The sequence below is a fragment of the Anomalospiza imberbis genome, chromosome 3 (genome assembly GCF_031753505.1).
Source record: "Anomalospiza imberbis isolate Cuckoo-Finch-1a 21T00152 chromosome 3, ASM3175350v1, whole genome shotgun sequence".
NCBI classification, from domain to species: domain Eukaryota; kingdom Metazoa; phylum Chordata; class Aves; order Passeriformes; family Viduidae; genus Anomalospiza; species Anomalospiza imberbis.
In genome coordinates, this window is record NC_089683.1 from 11,800,065 (window position 1) to 11,817,075 (window position 17,011).

Consider the following 17,011-nt stretch of genomic DNA (forward strand, 5'->3'; position numbering starts at 1 on the left):
TTTCTCAAGCAACAATTCAGATCTTTGTTACACTGTTTTCATTTATTTATAGTTGCACATTATGAAAAAATCTACAGTTGGTTACAAATATTTGAAGACGGTAATAATCTAAAATAATGTACCTCACAAACAATAGAAGTAACTAGCCAACAGTTCTCTAGCTCATTTTCATATAAAGAAAGCAAACTGCTTTGTAACTGAAGGACTTGCAGTGATAGGTTTTGTTAAGCAAATTGACAACAACTGCATTAGATGATAGGTACATACAGTAGAACTGGTTATAGCAGGAATAAAAACCACAGGGAATGTTATGATAAAGTACTGTAACATTTTCAGTCTCTATTGAATCTTCTTACCCCAAAATTCCACATCCCAGGGAAAAAAAAAAAAAAGAAGACAAATAAGTACATAGGCTGTGTTTCTACTCTGCAGATTTACAAGAACATCTTGGGTCTTGCACTGTGATAAAGAGTTAAGACACTGAAGAGAGCAACTCAACAGAAAAAGCAGACACACACAGAAAGAACACAGCTGTACTCAACACCTGTTTACATTGTACTGCGACTTCTTACAGACTTCACTTTGAAAGTTCCAGATACCTTGGACATATCTAGAGATATCTATATACAATATAGATCTATATACAGCTGTTTAGGACATATTCTAGGGTATATCTACACTGCAGCCCAAGAGCTGGGGAACAGTATGTGCCTCAGCCAGCTTTCCACTCTCTGGCTTTGCCACTGCGGAACAGCCCCATGGGGGGAAGCAGAATGAGTATGAACGTATCCTAATTAGCTCTGCAGGAGGCAAACCCAGTTGCTGCTACCAGGCATGGATTGGCTCAAAGACACTCCATTCAATCCCTCTACATGCACCCTATCTTTCTGCACAGGTTGTAGGCACAGTATATATCTTTTATGTTAGAATTCTAATAAAAGTATTTACCCTTATAGCACTGTACATACAGCTGCACTTTCTAGAACATATGCAACGGCCAGATCCTTGTTTTATAAAGCTCACAGTTTAAAAAACAAACACAAAACCACAGCTAAAATGCAAGATGAAGGAGGCATCCACCATGGTTAAACAGCTCAGCCAGTATCGTCAGGGAGAGGGAAGCTCATAGGCAACAGGAGACTTTGGAGCAGAATCAAAGACAGGAAGCAGAGCCAGAGAGGGAGGGAAAAAGGGATCAGTAAAAGCTAAGGATGAGATAAGACATGAGGCAGTTAGAACCTGTTGACACTTTATGATTACATTCTCATACAACAGAGTGGGAAGCCTGACTGAGTGATGTTCATCTATTAAACCATGTAGAAACAAGTGTTACTTACTGCTCTGTGTTCCAGTAGCACCTCTTTGTGGCAGACACGTGAGAAAAATGTAAAAACATCACGGCCCCTTCCAACCCTCCTATTTTCCCAAAGAGGAATTAAAATGAATAAACAATAGCCATTGAACTAAATAGCTAAGAACTCACCCAGTGTGGGGGACAACTCTTGCAAACAAAACCTATTTAGGAAGAATGATCAAGGCTACTTTGTGGTTTTCTTACCATACCTGAGGAGGAAAAGGAGTCTTAGAAGCTACTTCTGTTAAACACTTTGGCATTTTAGTAATAGTGGTGTATTGTTAGGATTTCACTGACAGAAGGAGGCAAGAATATTTATGCATATGGAAAAAAACAGTTTGTGATTATTTGACTCTCTTTATTTAAGGATGCATGATATAAAGTTTTAACAAGGTTAAACATGTAACATACTGATTTCATACTATTCTTCTAAATTTTCTCATTCTGCACAGATGGCAGGGAACAGATCCGAGTCAACTGGAGCTCTTTGTTAAGCATTGTTCAACCTTACAATGTGGTTGATGTGACATATCCAAGTCAGATAAAAAAACAAACAGACCCCAACAAAACAACAAAATTAAAAAAAAAAATCAACAAAAAACAACAACCAAAAAAAACCCAGATCTAACTTTGTTAGACATTTGAAGATGCAGTCCTTTTGTACGAGTCAGTCTGGTTTGCAAAAATCATCAGTATCATCAGATGTTTCATGCATCAAACCAAAACCACTTTTCAGGTTATCAATCCTCCAAACTAAAAGCCTTTTATGCCATTCAAAACACAAATTTCAAGAACATTCACAGATTATGCTTTTAAAAATGTATATTTAAAAGGAAAAATTACTGCTTAAAAATAGTATATATTCTGGTGTAATGAAAGAACATTGTAATGAAATTGACTGGATATGTGCTGGATGTTAACAGTAACTGCACTAATAACTTTTTGCAGCATTATCCATTATATAAGCTGATTTTATTTTCAATGCTAAAAACTTTTTAAAATGTTCACTTTCACTAACTTTAGAAAATCTTAACTTTTTCCTCTCTATATACCAACTTCTACTAAAAAAACAAAAGCATTTTAATTCTAACTACTAATATCTCATATGTCATTCTCTAAGAGTCTTCAGTTACTTTGTATTTCTAAATATAGCAGATAAGAGTACAGAGAAATATGCTGTATTGTAAGAGCTTTTATAAACAGTTTCTAATTTTAGACTACTCCATTCTGAATGAAGTCTGATTAAACCACATATATTCTCAAATGCAGTTCACAAAATGGATAATATTCATGTCTCCTCACTGCTATTTGATTCCATCTTACAGTGAATGACTTAATATCTACTTTGAGTAAAAATGTTTTCTATAAAGTGGAACACTAAGCTTTCATTTAAAAAAATAAAATTTCAGTAACATATTACCTCTGTGAAATTATTTCAGATATTAAAATCAAGTCATAGGTACTCTACACACACTAGGCTCAACAGCTGATCTATTTAAGATTTTTTTTTAAATGCATTGGGGATTGATTGTTCAAGAAGTCATAATTAAGTCCAGAACCATCACATTTTAACACTAAGGAAAATTAATTACTAAAAAAGCTTCGTGAGAACAGAGATGTATTTTCTATTCTCCATGGTCTTTAAACCAAGACTGACTTTTTTCCCTTCCCCCGAATTTGTATGTAAAAGGAGAGTAAAGGCATCACTGAGTCAAATGCTATGGCCTCTGCTAGACATGGTTAAAATGTTCATTAATCTCCCTTGTAGATTTAAACATTTATGAACCTAAGAGCTTTCTTCTCTAACATACAACTTTCTATTTAGCTAGAAGTTAAAACTAATAAAAGTAATTTTCATCAAAAGTTTTGGAGCCTTACATTTATTAGTCTAAAACCTCTGTAAATTACTGTCACAACTTGTTTTCTTTTTGAGTATACAGTTTGACTTGTACAAAGTTTGAGCAACCATAGTAATCCCATTGGTTGATATTATATTTGTTGATTCAACTCATTAGGAGCTAAACATGATGTGTTCTGAAATTATGATATCAAGGACAAAGGAATACACATTACAGATATTTTTGAAGATTTTCTCCCTGAAATAAACCCTATGAAGTAATATGTATAATCCCAGACTGTAAAAATTAGTGGAATGTTTTATAACTTTCTCAGTTTCACTGTTTTGAAAAACACTGTTTGCTACATTCTTGAATTTGTCAAGAACCTACAAGCTTTGAAATAATGAGAAGTGATAATTTGAGATTACCAAATGGGTCTTTTAAGATAATTATGATAAAAGAATTTCTTAGTAGGAAGATAAAGAATTTTAAAATCACTTTACCATCACAAAGCCTTTTGAGGAAGATTATCTACACAATCTATATTTAAAAATTCTGAATTGATGTGCAGGAAAAAAGTCACATTCACATCCAAATGTGGAAAAGCTCTTGAAAGCAGAGACCCTGTGGATAACATCAACATAGTTAAAAAAAAGAAAAAAATACATATATATTTTAGCACTTTATAACTTAAGAAGCAATAAAAATTTGTAGCACTACTACGAGATTTTGCATTCTGTGAACACATATCCTTTTTATAATCTGTTTAATTTTCCTTGAAAAGGTTTATAGCTATTACTCTCAGACCAATAGCATAAAAGTCAAAACATAAGATTCTTTCTCTATGAATAAAGACAAGTAGTTGGAGCTGAGGTAAGAAAGCGCCGCCCTGTGATGGGAGCCCATCTGGTTCCTTACATCCTCCAGCACAGCAAATGCTCATAGCCTTCCCTGTTGGTGCTGTATTCCTGTATCACACAGAGCTTTCAGCAATGCTATGGAGAGAAGCCATGGGGTAAACCATGCTCTTTCCCAAGAAAGAAATAAACAGCAAAGAAAATAATTGGTAAGGTGGGAAGTGATCCAAAGACGCAATGAACATGCACAAAAAGAAGAACAAAATTACACTCCGAAGGAAGAAAGAAAAAGCCCAAGGATGTAGAGAATGGCAAAAGCTGTGCAAATGCAAGTAATTGTGACCCAAAAGAAAATGGGGACAGATGAAATGATCTAGGCTCATTATAGAGTAGTCTGAATCAAAATTAGGCATGAGAAATGCTGCAGGAAGATTACACAGTGCTTTTCTCTGTTAATGTAAGACAAAATTAAAGCAATTGATAAAGAAAGCAATTTGATTGCCCAGGTGGGCAGTCAAACCCACCTGGAAACAAGCTTCTTTACAGACCACGCAGAAGCAAAGGGTATTTAGCCTCAATGCATACTGCTAAAACAATACCTATTAAAAACAAAAGGATGAAGACCAGTGCTGGCAATGTTTAACATCACAGACAAGGAGCACAGCTGCTCAGGGTAAGTGCTGCATGTTTCACTTCCTAGGGCTTTAAAACCAAATCTGTCTACCATACTTTAAATTTTCTAACTCCATCTTCAATTAGTGTACATTGCTGTTTGATTCACAATTAGAGGATGAGCCAGCACTTTTTGGCCAAGTGACATAAAATTCTGGAAATCTGTGGGAATCTGCAAAGTTCGACAGAACTGAATACCTAAAATGGGATCGTGAGGCACAGATACAATACAAAAAAGCTTAGGAATCCATTGTGCACACAGACATAACATTACAATTACAAAACCGAAAAACAGAACCAGGACAACAGCTTGAAATGTAAGCAATTATGGAATCACCCACAACAAAGTTCACCACGTTCATGTGTTTGTTAAGGGAACCTGTACCCTTAGATTTAGATCCTTCCTGCAGCTATACTGAATGTATAGACAGAAAGAAAAGCCAAGAGGCCTGTAGCAGCATAATGGTGCTGCAGCTCTCTAGAAGGACCCTGCTGGAAGGAACATCAGGATCTCCCTAGACCCCAGACATGCTGCAGTCAGCAGGATGTCACAGCCTGGGACACATGGCACCTTTTCCAAACAGCACCAAAGCCAGCGGCTTTGCACCGCTTCCATCCTGCACAGCCAGCCTCATTTTCTCTGCTCTGCCCTAGCCTGCCCTGCCCCATCACATCCCAGTTAGACTTGGCCTAGAAAAGAGTTTCTGGCCAGAGAAGAGTTTCCCTTCTGGCTGGTGCTGTGGGGTGGTATCAGCTCTGACTCTTCTGGTACAATACAGCAGGGGAAGGCACACAGAGAACCGCACAACCGGACCGACAGCGGCGGAGACGTCTCTGGCATTTGCTCTGTGCTGTGAGTTACATAACGCTGTGCTACTCCGGAGTAGATGCTGCTTGATGACACAACTGATCTGTTGGCAATAGCTGGATGTTCCAGAACAAGAAGCACGTTGAAAAATCAGTGGTGTGCAGGTATACTTTTGTATCAGTCAAGAAGACAGGGCAACCTAGAAGACTGGTTAAATATTGCAGCCCAATGTCATAGAAGTTTGTGGATAAATAACAAGATTAGAGATTCAGTCCTTAATTAAAAGGCAGGGATAACACATAATCAAGATGAAGAACATGTTTCCTTACTTTTCCTTGACAGCAACATCAGCCCAGACTACTTCATGCTTTGTTTGAATGGAGAAAAACATAATTAAAGTTTTAATTAGAATTGATCGCAGTCCATAAACCTGAAATGGATTGTGCTGTATGAAGACTGTAAAAGAAGATCTTTCAAGCAAACTGATGTTCTTAAGTGAACTATGTTCTTTAAAAAGGAAAGGCATTCTGTCAAGTAATAAGGTAGTAGTGAAAACTAATGACTCTGAAAATGTGTGACAGAAACAACTACAAGGAAGCACACGTTCTGAAAGGAACAGTGATTATGTATTCTACAGAGACTGAGCTTCCGCATACACTTATGTATTCTACAGAGACTGAGCTTCCACATACACTTATTTTTCTGTGTGATTAATCTGTTGCATATCATATTCTGGTTATAAAATATGTCCATCTTTTTATTCTTTATGAAGAATACCTCTGAGATCTGAACTTTCATATATATGAAGGAAGAGAATGTCTATCCAAAGGCACACTAATAACAAAACACTGCTAAAAATATATCACCACCGGAATTGTTGGGAGAAGTACCTGTTATCTCTTTAATCCATCTGTTACATTAACATCTTCTGTACAGGAACACGGAATTTATTCATGTATTTGGCCTTTTGATAATTGGCTATGGGTTTAATGCCCAAGCAATCACCCTTCAATTTTAATGAAAAGGGCGGGTGTTTTCACCACCCTGTTATCTGCACGTTTGCTTGTCGAAAAGCCGAAAAGCCTGGCGGTGCAGGTAAACCCCCTCCCCGCCTTGCTGCACTGCTCCGGGTCGTGCAGGATTCGGGAGCGCGGTACCTGCGCGGCAGCGGAGCTCCGCCCGCTCCGGCTCCAGCTGCCCTTCGCCCGAGGAAGGCGGAGAGCCCCGTCCCACCTCCCAAAACCCCCGAACAGGCTCCTCCAGGGCCGGGGAAGCGGAGGGTCTGCAATTGCATAACATCAACCCCCCCCTTCCCCTTTCCCTCCCAATCGCCGACGGTTTCTCCGCACGCTAGAGGCCGGAGCAGCAAGCCCGGGATGGGGCAAGCCAGGGAGGAGCCGGGGGGAACAGCCAGCAGAGGAAAGGCTCTTAGCATTGGGGACGGGATGCGAAGTTGGGGTGCGGGGAACCTTGCAAGTGGCTTCTCGCAGGAAGGGGATCGCCTGACTGCGGTGGGAGGAGGGAGGCGTTCCCTTGTGGGGGCAGTGGGGAGAGCGGGGGACTCCGGGGGGTGGGGACACCTCTGGGCAGGCGGGAAAAGCCTCGCACCGGGGGAGCCGGCGGCACGGGCAGCGCTGCAGAGGGCAACGAGCGGCGGCGACCGAGCAGCTCGCAGTGCCCGGGAACCGAGCTGCGCGGAAGGGCGGCAGTGCTGGGGTCCCTTCTGGAAGCGCCCGCACGGCGCTGAGCCCCGGTGTCCCGGCGCGGCGCGCCCCCGCCGCAGCGCTGAGCACCGCGCTCCCCCGCACCCCGCGGCCAGGACCCGGTCCTTCCCGGCGGGGGATGGAAGAGGAGGGCGAAGAAACCCTCGGGGTACCGGCAGGCGTTCCTCCCCTCGCCCCACACAAGCAGCACGTCCCTGCGGGTGCGAGCAGCCTATTTCCAAGCGATGCTGGCGCGCAAAGTTGCGCCGGTCGGACAGCCCCCGCCCGCGCTCCCTCCCTCCCTCCGCAGCCGCGCACATCCCGGCCCCCGCACTCCGCTCCGCTCGGGTCGGCGCGGAAATCGCCTCCCTCACTTTCCGCCCCGGCTGCTCACGATCTGCCTCAACCTGCTCCACCTTTTGTTTTGATCTTTGGAAATGAAATTCTCTCTCCTGCCGTCTCCTTTCCTCCTCCTTCTCACGCCTTCGTGTGGGAGATGCCCAGGATCGCACACCAGCTTTTGTTATCTCCTCCCACCTCCATCTTCACTCCGATTGATGCCCTAGTAAATAGCAGGAGCGCGGCACCTCCGCCCCGCACCTACCCCGCTACCACCTGCAAACACCTCGCCTGTTAAATAAATTAATGATAAAAACATCCCTTACAGGCAGTAAGAAAAGCGATACAGCGATCGCATGGATCGGGAGCACTTTTGCCTCCCTCGTGGTGTGATGACCTTGTGAGGGCTGCTCTGGCGCTGGGTTTGGTGGTTTTTTTGTTTGTTTTTTTTTTTTTTTTTTCCCTTTCCCGACTGGAAAAAAATCACGTCCTTTTCACTATCCCTCTTCAAACGAACACGAACGCCAGACTCCCTCTTCCACCAAAGCGTTTCCGAGCGCAAATTGTTACGCGACAGCTCAGCTGTTCCTCTGGATGCTGTCGGTGCTCATATCCGGATCGGTGGGGGTTTCGGTCCCATCTCTCCACAGTTAACGGCAAATCGCCGCGGGCACGATTTCCCTCCATCTCGCCAGTGGAACAACTCCCGCACACCGACCGCGCACACCAACTTTCCCGGTGAAGATGATCTCCGACCGCTGAGCAGCGCCGAGGCCGCGCAGCCCCCGCCTCAGCCCCGCCGCGCCTCCATCCCGCCGCCTTCCCGGGAGGAAAACCCCGCGCGGGGCAGCCCGGCAGCCGGTTCTCGCCCGCACGTCGCGGGTGCCCGGATCCCCCCCTTTCCCCCTGCGGTCCCTCCCCGCACTTACTGCGGGCGGGGGTCTGTCCGCGGTGCGGAGGAGGGCGCAGGGCCCGGGGTCCCGCGCGGTGCTGGGGCCGGAGGGACACGCGGCGCCGCCTCGGTGCGCGCCCGCCGCCGCTCGCGCCGCAGCTCCTGTGCGCGCCCCCGCTCCGCCCCGCGCGCCGCCCGCCGCCGCCCCGCACTGCAGGACCGCCGCCCCGCGCGCCGCTCCGAGCATGCGCGCGGGGCCGGGCGGCGCGGGCGGGAGCGGGGGAAGCCCCGGGGCGGGCGGGGCGCGGGGCCGGGACCCGCGCGGGGCGCGGGCAGAGGGGCAGAGCCCGGCGGGGCTCGGCACCGCGGCCGGCTCGGCCGGGTGGCCTCGGCGTCGCTCACGGCCGAGCGCAGGCTCGCTGTGCCCGGCGTCGTCCGTGCCTTGCCCGGCGGGCTGCGCTTCGCTCGGCGGCTCCTTCGCTCCACGCGTGGAACCGTGCTGCGCCCGGCGTGCGGGGACAGCGCCGGCAGCGCGGGCGGCGCGGGGTAATCACAGAATCACAGAATCAGTTAGGTCGGAAAAGACCTCTGCGAACATCGAGTCCAACCTGTGACCAAACATCGCCTTGTCAACCGGACCGTGGCACCGAGTGGCACGTCCAGTCTTTTAACACCTCCAGGGATGGTGACTCCACCACCTCCCTGGGCAGGCCATTCTGTTATCTAATCACCCATCCTGTGAAGATTTTCTTCCTGATGCCCATCCTAAACGTCCCCTGGCACAGCTCAACACTATGTCCTCATAGAGCCAGTTGCCTGGGAGGAGAGAAGAGGCCGATCCCCATCTGGTTCCTTTCATGTGCAAGGTGAAGGCAGCGGTGTCCCGCGCACGGAGCCGCCTGCAGCTGTCACACGTGTGTGTAGGCATCATCTTCCATTGCAAGCTTACACCTTGGCTCTTGCCTACAAGTTTCTTATGCTATCGTGGAAGTTGATGTTATATAGCTTAGCTTTAAAACATCATTCAGCCCCTGAAATGTGAAATTCAGCTGGTCTTGGCCTTCAATATAAAACCCAGTTAAGGCTGGCCTGCCCTCGCTTTTGTCACCGTCACTGTAGCAGTTGCTTTTGTGGTAGGAGTAAACGATCAGGGCTCCTTCACAAGACACTGCACAGCGTGTATCTAAGTGTAGGTCCTTTTTAAGGCAGAGACATACATCGGTGTTTACTTTCATGCATGACAAGCTCTGTCACTGACTGTTTACATAAATTAAGCATATTTAGCATGTCCTAAGCACAACACTGCAGAAAGCAGATGGATACATCAAGGAGGTGAAGGGAAGGCAAAATCATGATATATAAAAAAGAGTGAATTACACCATGACTGTTTTTAACTATCTACTCATTATTTCAGAAAGAGAGAAGCATGAAGATTGTGTAGTAAGTGATAGAAGGAAATAATTTTTCACTAACAGTTGAAATGCCTGAATAATTAAGTTATAACACAAGCTGATGTGTACAAATGTACAGGAAGTGACAGTATTTTCAAATTGCAAATGTAGACAATTGAATTCATAGATTATCTTTTTGTGGTTGGCAAAAGTCACCAATTTTGCTCCCAGAATTACTTTTTTTGTGGAAGGCAGCAATTTCAGGATTTTATACTTTTTTTTTAATTTCCCAGTGCACCCCTCACTTCAGTTCATGTTTTGATTTTCTAGATTTGTAAAAAATGCCATCTGAAAATGCTAAAAATTTAGTTCCATTCCAGGCTTAGCAGAAAGAAACAGGATTTGATACACTTGACTGGATATCTCTGAAATTCATGTTTTATTTGTTCAGATTAATTTAAATTATTTTCTGTCATCTTCATATTGTGCTACCTCATTGCTTTCTTGGCCTGGCAGATCATTAATAATCATCTCTAGCATAATGAAAGATAAAGTACTGTAACATCTGCTTCTAAGTTTTAACCGCATCGTTCCTCATAATTTCTGTCTCTTGCTCAGTTCTTTATCAGTTTGTCTTGTACCACCACAATGCAACATTTATTCTGTGTGACCTATTTTGATTTAGTCCATATTGCAGTTACTGCATGACTTCATCTCATCTTTGTAACTTTTCTAGCGGCAGCAGCGTAGCAATGGAAGTGCAGAGCTCTGGGGTGGCTCTAAACTCCGGTATTTACGTGGTGTCTTTGCTGGGTTTTGCTGTGTTCTTCCACAATTGCCAAGGTAGCAGTATTTCAGGCAGCTGGTAGAAAGCTGCCTAATCTTGATTGTCTGCTGTGTGACTGGGACTTAGAGATGATGCCCCTTTCCCCATCATTTGGGGTCATCCTTTACAAAAACCTGAACATTTGCTTACTCTCAAATGTTTTAAAAAAAGTGGATAAAACACATTTAAATATGACTTTTTTTACATCATAGTATTTTTAAAAATCGAATTCAATGGCAGAATTCCCATCAGCTACAAAAAAGGTGTAGATTAAGCAGAAGACAGAAGATACTATGTAGTGTGTTTTCATATAAAACTTTCCCTGTCTACATTTAGGTAATTCAATATAAAATCAGTTTACTTAGACTGCATTTTCAAATGCACTTGAAAACAAAATTCTCATCCAAAACAAGAGGTGCTCTACAGTATTATTCTAGAAAACTGGCTTATTTTTACATGTACTACATCACAGAAACAATGCAATACAAAACAATGCTGCAGTGAAAAGTGTTTATACATATAAAACGTCTCCACTTGCATTATTAGTGCTTAGTCAAAAATTCTCATGAAAAAGCTTCATTTTGGTGTAGATAAACAATTTAATAAGTTACCTCTATCCTATTCATGGCGTTATCACTAGAAAGGTAATAATGACATTACCAGTGTGTGCTATTATGACACCTTTTACATGGTGCTGTCCTACACTGCATGCAATTCCTGAAGGCTTTTGTAAGTTGTCTGTAAAAGTTTACCAGTTCAGATCATTGGCATTTTCAGCCACTTAGCATTCGTTTTTTCCTTTGGGCAAATAAGATTGTATGTTAGACTGTGGAGAATTGCATTCACTACACTTGCTTCTCCAGATAGATAATGGTAGAATTTTCCATTTCCTGGCTGTAAAGTTCCTTGGATCTTGCAAATGCAATTTATTGTTGCCAACTAATGATTGCAACTTCAGATGATTTTTTAACCTAAATAACATGATGCTCATAATGGAGCTACAGCAATTTAAAAGCAGTCACGGTCTGACCCAAAATTTTTCTATTGAAAGTGTATATTTTTTATTTTACCCTCAGTATGAACAGTGTAAATATAAGGATTCTTAACTTATGAATGAATAGCATAACAACGTGGGTACCTGCTCTTTTACAGTCTTCCATGCCTTACCTGGGTCTTCTTTAGGCTTTCAATCTCTTCAGCTTGCTGCTTAAATCTTTGAACGAAGCCAGGTGAGGCCCTAGGTCTCTTAAGTTGTCAAGGGAGATAGATAAGCACCTTCAGAGGGAAATTCAAAACCTAATGAAATCGAGGATCCTCCTCCCCTTTTTTCTCTCCCTCCTTTGCACTCCACTGTAGACAATTCAATATTAAAAGTCACAGTAGTCTCTGAAAGGTCTCACTATCTCAGCAGGTGGCTTACTGGTAATGAGATTTTTTTTTTTTTTTTTTAATTTAGCATGATCTGTTTTGCAGACACCAGTTTAAATGCAGAATACCATTTTGGGGTTTGCATTTTCCCCTCTCTGTTTTATGCTCAATACTTGCTGAGAATATATTTGCATATATATTTTACAAGAATCAACAGCAGAAAAAATATCATTAGAAGGAGTTTGAGTCTATATATACATCTCTAGCTGTATGCTTTATGTTCTGCCAGGCCTTTTGAAGGATTGATTTTCTTTCTTCTTTCTGTGTTCCCTTGGTGCAGTTTTTGCACACTGAGATGTACTTGTCTGTTAGATGGGGAGCTGAAAGCAGCAATGCGGCTGCAAGGATTGGCAGAAGGGAGCTGCTTCAAGGCTCTGTGATTAAACGAAGCTGCTGCAACACACTGCAGTTGGAAAAGGGTGAGATTCTTGATGCTCAACAGCAAACAATGAGCATGGCTGATTTTATCACTTTCAAAGTGACTATAGATTGTCTTGCTTCTTCAATGTGCTCTATATATATCATTGCATAAAAATGACTTTTTATATATGTATTATCTTTCATTTTCATCTCTCATTTTTGAATACATTTTTAAAATAATGCCCCTAAGAATACAGATAAAACAAAATGAACTTACTTTACTAATAAATGAAATTTTTCTTCTTTATGAAATGTAGTGATTTCTTGTGTGCAGATCACCTTTGTTTGTGTCAAATGAAATAAATTATAATTCAGTTTTTTGTTAATGAGACCATTTGTTAGTCTTCAATTTCTTAGGCTCATGGAATGAAATGCAAAGAAAATACCATTTATGTAACAATATCTCTGATGTTGCATAATACAGTCACAACTGGGGAGTGTGTGCAATGCCTAACTTTAGAGCCTACATTTGATAGCTAAATACTTATCTATTTGCTTGCATTTTCTTTCATGTTAATGAAAATACAAAGAAACTGTAATAAGGTGATTCAGGCTGGGAACCTGGCTAGCAAGAGGCAAGAAAAGAAATATTTAAGTTCAGGCACCTAAATGAAATGTCTAAAGCTAAATGGCATGAGCCCAGGTTTCACTCCAGTAGGCTGCTTCCCACAGAAGCTGTTCCAGTTGTTCTTCTTAAGTGAGGCATTTGCTCAAGCAGAAGTAAAAGGTTGACATTCTGGACCTGAGAAATGTAAGCTTCAAGTAAATAATGGGTGTTTAGAAGGATAGGAATGACAAAACGTAGACATATTTCATTTTCTACAAATGTCCTAAACATAGCTTTCCTCTGCCATTTAGCTCAAGGCAGAACTTTTACATACACAGAATAATTCCTGTGAAGTCACACTGGTCACATGGCCTTGAGATGTTCCAACAGGGCTTTGCTTATTTGATCTATGAGTGATTGTTCTTAGCTAAAATATTATAATGGTGACATGGAAAAATTGGAACACAACTGTAGAAGTAGTAGCAAATCATGAAATTAAAAATAGAGGAAAAGGTCACAAATTGCAGCTAGTTTACAAGATTTATTACTAATGGAATTCTTACTTTAACTAGCACACATCAAAACAAACAAGATTCTACCTAACCTTTTTTGACACCAGATTATCTTACTTGGCTTTTCATTTGTGTCATTATTTTTACTATTAATGTTTGTCATATAGATCTGTATGATTAACAATACACTTCAATGCTGTGATATGAATGTATTTTCTACTAAAAAATGGTGGGAGGGGTAGATGGAGAATAAGAAGATTGTTTACTTGCTTTTGGACAAAATGTACTCACAACTTGGTGGATACATAGTTACCTTTGTGTAATTAAACTGCACTATGAGACATGATTTCATATAATAGTTTTTATTTCAGAGGTAATACTTTTTAATATAATTTGGTTTGAGAACATCAGTGAATCAGCACTCTTGAACCATAATCACTATAGCAGGATGTACTGCTAAGAGCAGAGATGCATCTCAGAAAGTGGGCCACTGGACATAAAATCAGTTCAGTACCAACAGATAGAAAAGAACCATCAGAGAAAAGAGATGTTAAACAAAACATTGAAAACTTATTTCATAATTCCATTTGCAATTAAATCTCTCAATTTCTAATGTTAAGTCATCTTTTCCTTCATCTGTTAACCCCTAACATGAGTGCAGTCCTCTGCTCACACCTTTCTAATTGCCAACATCTCGATTTGTCAAAATCCTGCTACTGCTTCTCTTCCCAAAATACATCATACAGCATCTGGTCTTGTGCCTGATATCAGAGAGATAGCTTGAGAAAATCATATCAAAAGCAAAGCAGTTACATAATGTTTCTTTTACAGGGAACCCTCTCTTTGTAGTAGTTTCAAGTTAAGGAACATACAGAGCTGGAATGCACCTCTGGATCAGACACCTCAACAGGTAGCTATAAACTACTTAGTAATGAGTTTGTCATTATTAAGGAATTTATGTCTGTGATTTCTGTAACTTCCTGTTTCAATGAGTTTTACATTTAAGTAAGTTTTAGATATGTGGAAAAAATATTTACCTTTACCATTAATCTAGAACCCATTTTTCACACTCAGTGGTGAAAAATGTACTGCCTCACTAAAAACCAGCTGTGTAGTATCAGCATATTAATTTGAAGTAATGCTGAAAATTCTAATTTATAAATATTTATTAAAATAATATATTAGTTATATAAAAAATAAAAATAATATATTAATATATAAAATAATTATATATTATATACCAATAATATATTTTATTAAAATAATATATTAATACTGAACTAATTGTACTGATTTTTTAAAATCTGATTTAAAAAAACCGCTAAGCTTCAAAAGAAGTGTTCTGTAGCATATCCTGTCACCATGTGTACTTGCTACAGAATTCATGAGCCTTTCCTCAGTCAGGCCTCAAGGAGCTCCTGGGGACTGATTTATTTGTTTGATGTGGGAAGATGAAGAGGGGAAGATAAGGAGGGTTGGTGTTCTCAGAACCCTAAACACTAAGCACTTGAAAATCATTTATGTTTGAGAACCATCCTAGGTGGTTTAGCCAAACATCAGACTCTGTTTTGAAGTGTTTCTTCTTCCCTGGGCCTCCCTGAATTCCTTCCACTGCCTTTTGAAGCCCTTTGGGTGCCTCTTGTTGTTAAACTTCCATTCATTGTGACTTTTGCCTCAAGTCCCTTTCTGACCATCCTGCATCGCTGTTTACTCCTTCATCCCTGGAATGTCCCGTGCTCTCTGCTGCACCGAGCAACCCCTTTCCATTCCCTCTTCCAGAACAGCTGCTTCCTCCCAGAAGATGGTCCTATCAAAAAGTGAGAAAGGGTGACTGTGTTTTTATTATATTTTAAATTTAAGATACAGCTTATTATCTTATGTTTGTATCTTGAGATGCAATAAAAGGAGATTTTTAATATTTTCACTTGCTCTTGTGACTTTTTCAGCATTGATGGAAAAGTAAGCAAAGCTTAAGGGAGAACAGTCAGGTGTGGCTGTCATAAACAAATAAATATGTAGCAAGCCAGAACACTTAAAACAAATTCAGCAGATACTTTGCAAAGCCGTTGTCTCAAATAAGCATTCTAAACTTCTCTAGTTACAGTTATTGGTCTGTGGCTGCCTGTGATATCTATATCTCTGGTGACTATTGAAAAATATTCACATACTTGCTAGCTTATCCAATTTAGGAATAATATAGAAATAATAAATGTTTGCTGTGTGCATTTTTTTTTTAATTTTCAACCTGGCTATTTACTTTTTTTAAAATTTGGTAGTTTATTTAATATTTTACAGCACTGTATACTGTGTTAATAATTTTCCTCCAATTTTCAGACCATTTTCATATGATCATGATTTTTGTCCCCATAATTATTTTTTATGTGATGTGTAACATTCTGGTCAGCATATTTCAAGTCATTCTCAGGTGCTGTTTAGTTCAATAATGAAGCCTTCAGTGTCTGCAATTTGGGAGGTGAACCAAAAATCATGGAGTTAGCTGCATTAGTTTAAAATCAACTCACTGTGAAAAAAAGATTGCCCCTAGTTCTTTATTATATGACTGTAGGCTGCTACTAACTGGGCAGTGCATTGTAGCACAACACTGTATCACAGCAGGAACAGCAAAGAATTGAAAGCAATATTGAGTTGGATGAATTTAATTTTAATCTAGATCATTCTTACCAGAATGATCCCCTTCAGAGGCAACGTTATAAGAAAGCAGTGGTTAGGTTTCAATGTCATATGGTGTTTCAGATTATTTGTCTTTGCAAAAGAGATGCATTCATCCTCCTTAACTCTGATGCCATCTCAAACTACTGAAAGTCCTAATAAGTGTTTTGTCCCAATTAATTTAATATGAGCAGTAGTGTAACTGAGATTCTGTTGCTTCTCTTGAGAAATTTATCTCATGGTCCACATGAGTTCAGAGAATCACCAAATCACAAAATATGCCAGGCAGTTTAAATGTGGGTTAATGTATATACATGTTTTGTGTGTGTATATGCAAGTACACACACACACACACACACACACACACACACACAGAGACAGAGGGAGTTAAAGCTGTATTATTTACTGCCAAATTTCATGTGTTAAATGATTTATTATCTTCTTTACAAAATTTGTTTAGAAAGTTTTAACTGACTACTTACCTCCCTCTTAGTTTTTCTTCAGGCAGCTGAGTTATTTGAAATAGGCCTTCCTATAGGAATTATCTTTGCTATGGATTGATCTCTTTTACCAATTTGTTGATGTTTAACAAAATATCTGCGATATTTACAGGAGCTGTTTCATAGCTATTTAATCAGATTTCTTTCCTCGTGTTGATTCTATTAATTTCTATCCACAGTTGAAACTGGGCTTAAACGTAAGGAGTTTTGTAAAGACTTACTGGAGTGTCATTTTTAATGTATATGTGCGTTTA

At 40.9% G+C, this 17,011-nt stretch overlaps 2 protein-coding genes across 3 annotated transcripts in view; one reads left to right on the forward strand and one right to left on the reverse strand.

The window, feature by feature from the left end:
* Nucleotides 1-8,679, reverse strand: part of VSNL1 (visinin like 1) — an 85,635-nt gene extending 76,956 nt beyond the window's left edge. Inside the window, exon 1 of one of the 2 annotated variants that reach the window (XM_068183420.1) lies at nt 7,649-7,770. The gene's annotated coding sequence lies outside the window, so the exon portion shown is untranslated. Of the gene's footprint in view, nt 1-7,648; nt 7,771-8,500 lie in introns of those variants that run through there. The other variant, XM_068183419.1, reaches the window with a different exon arrangement.
* SMC6 (structural maintenance of chromosomes 6) overlaps nt 1-17,011 on the forward strand; it is a 283,990-nt gene that overhangs the window by 121,152 nt on the left and 145,827 nt on the right. The window lies entirely within an intron of this gene.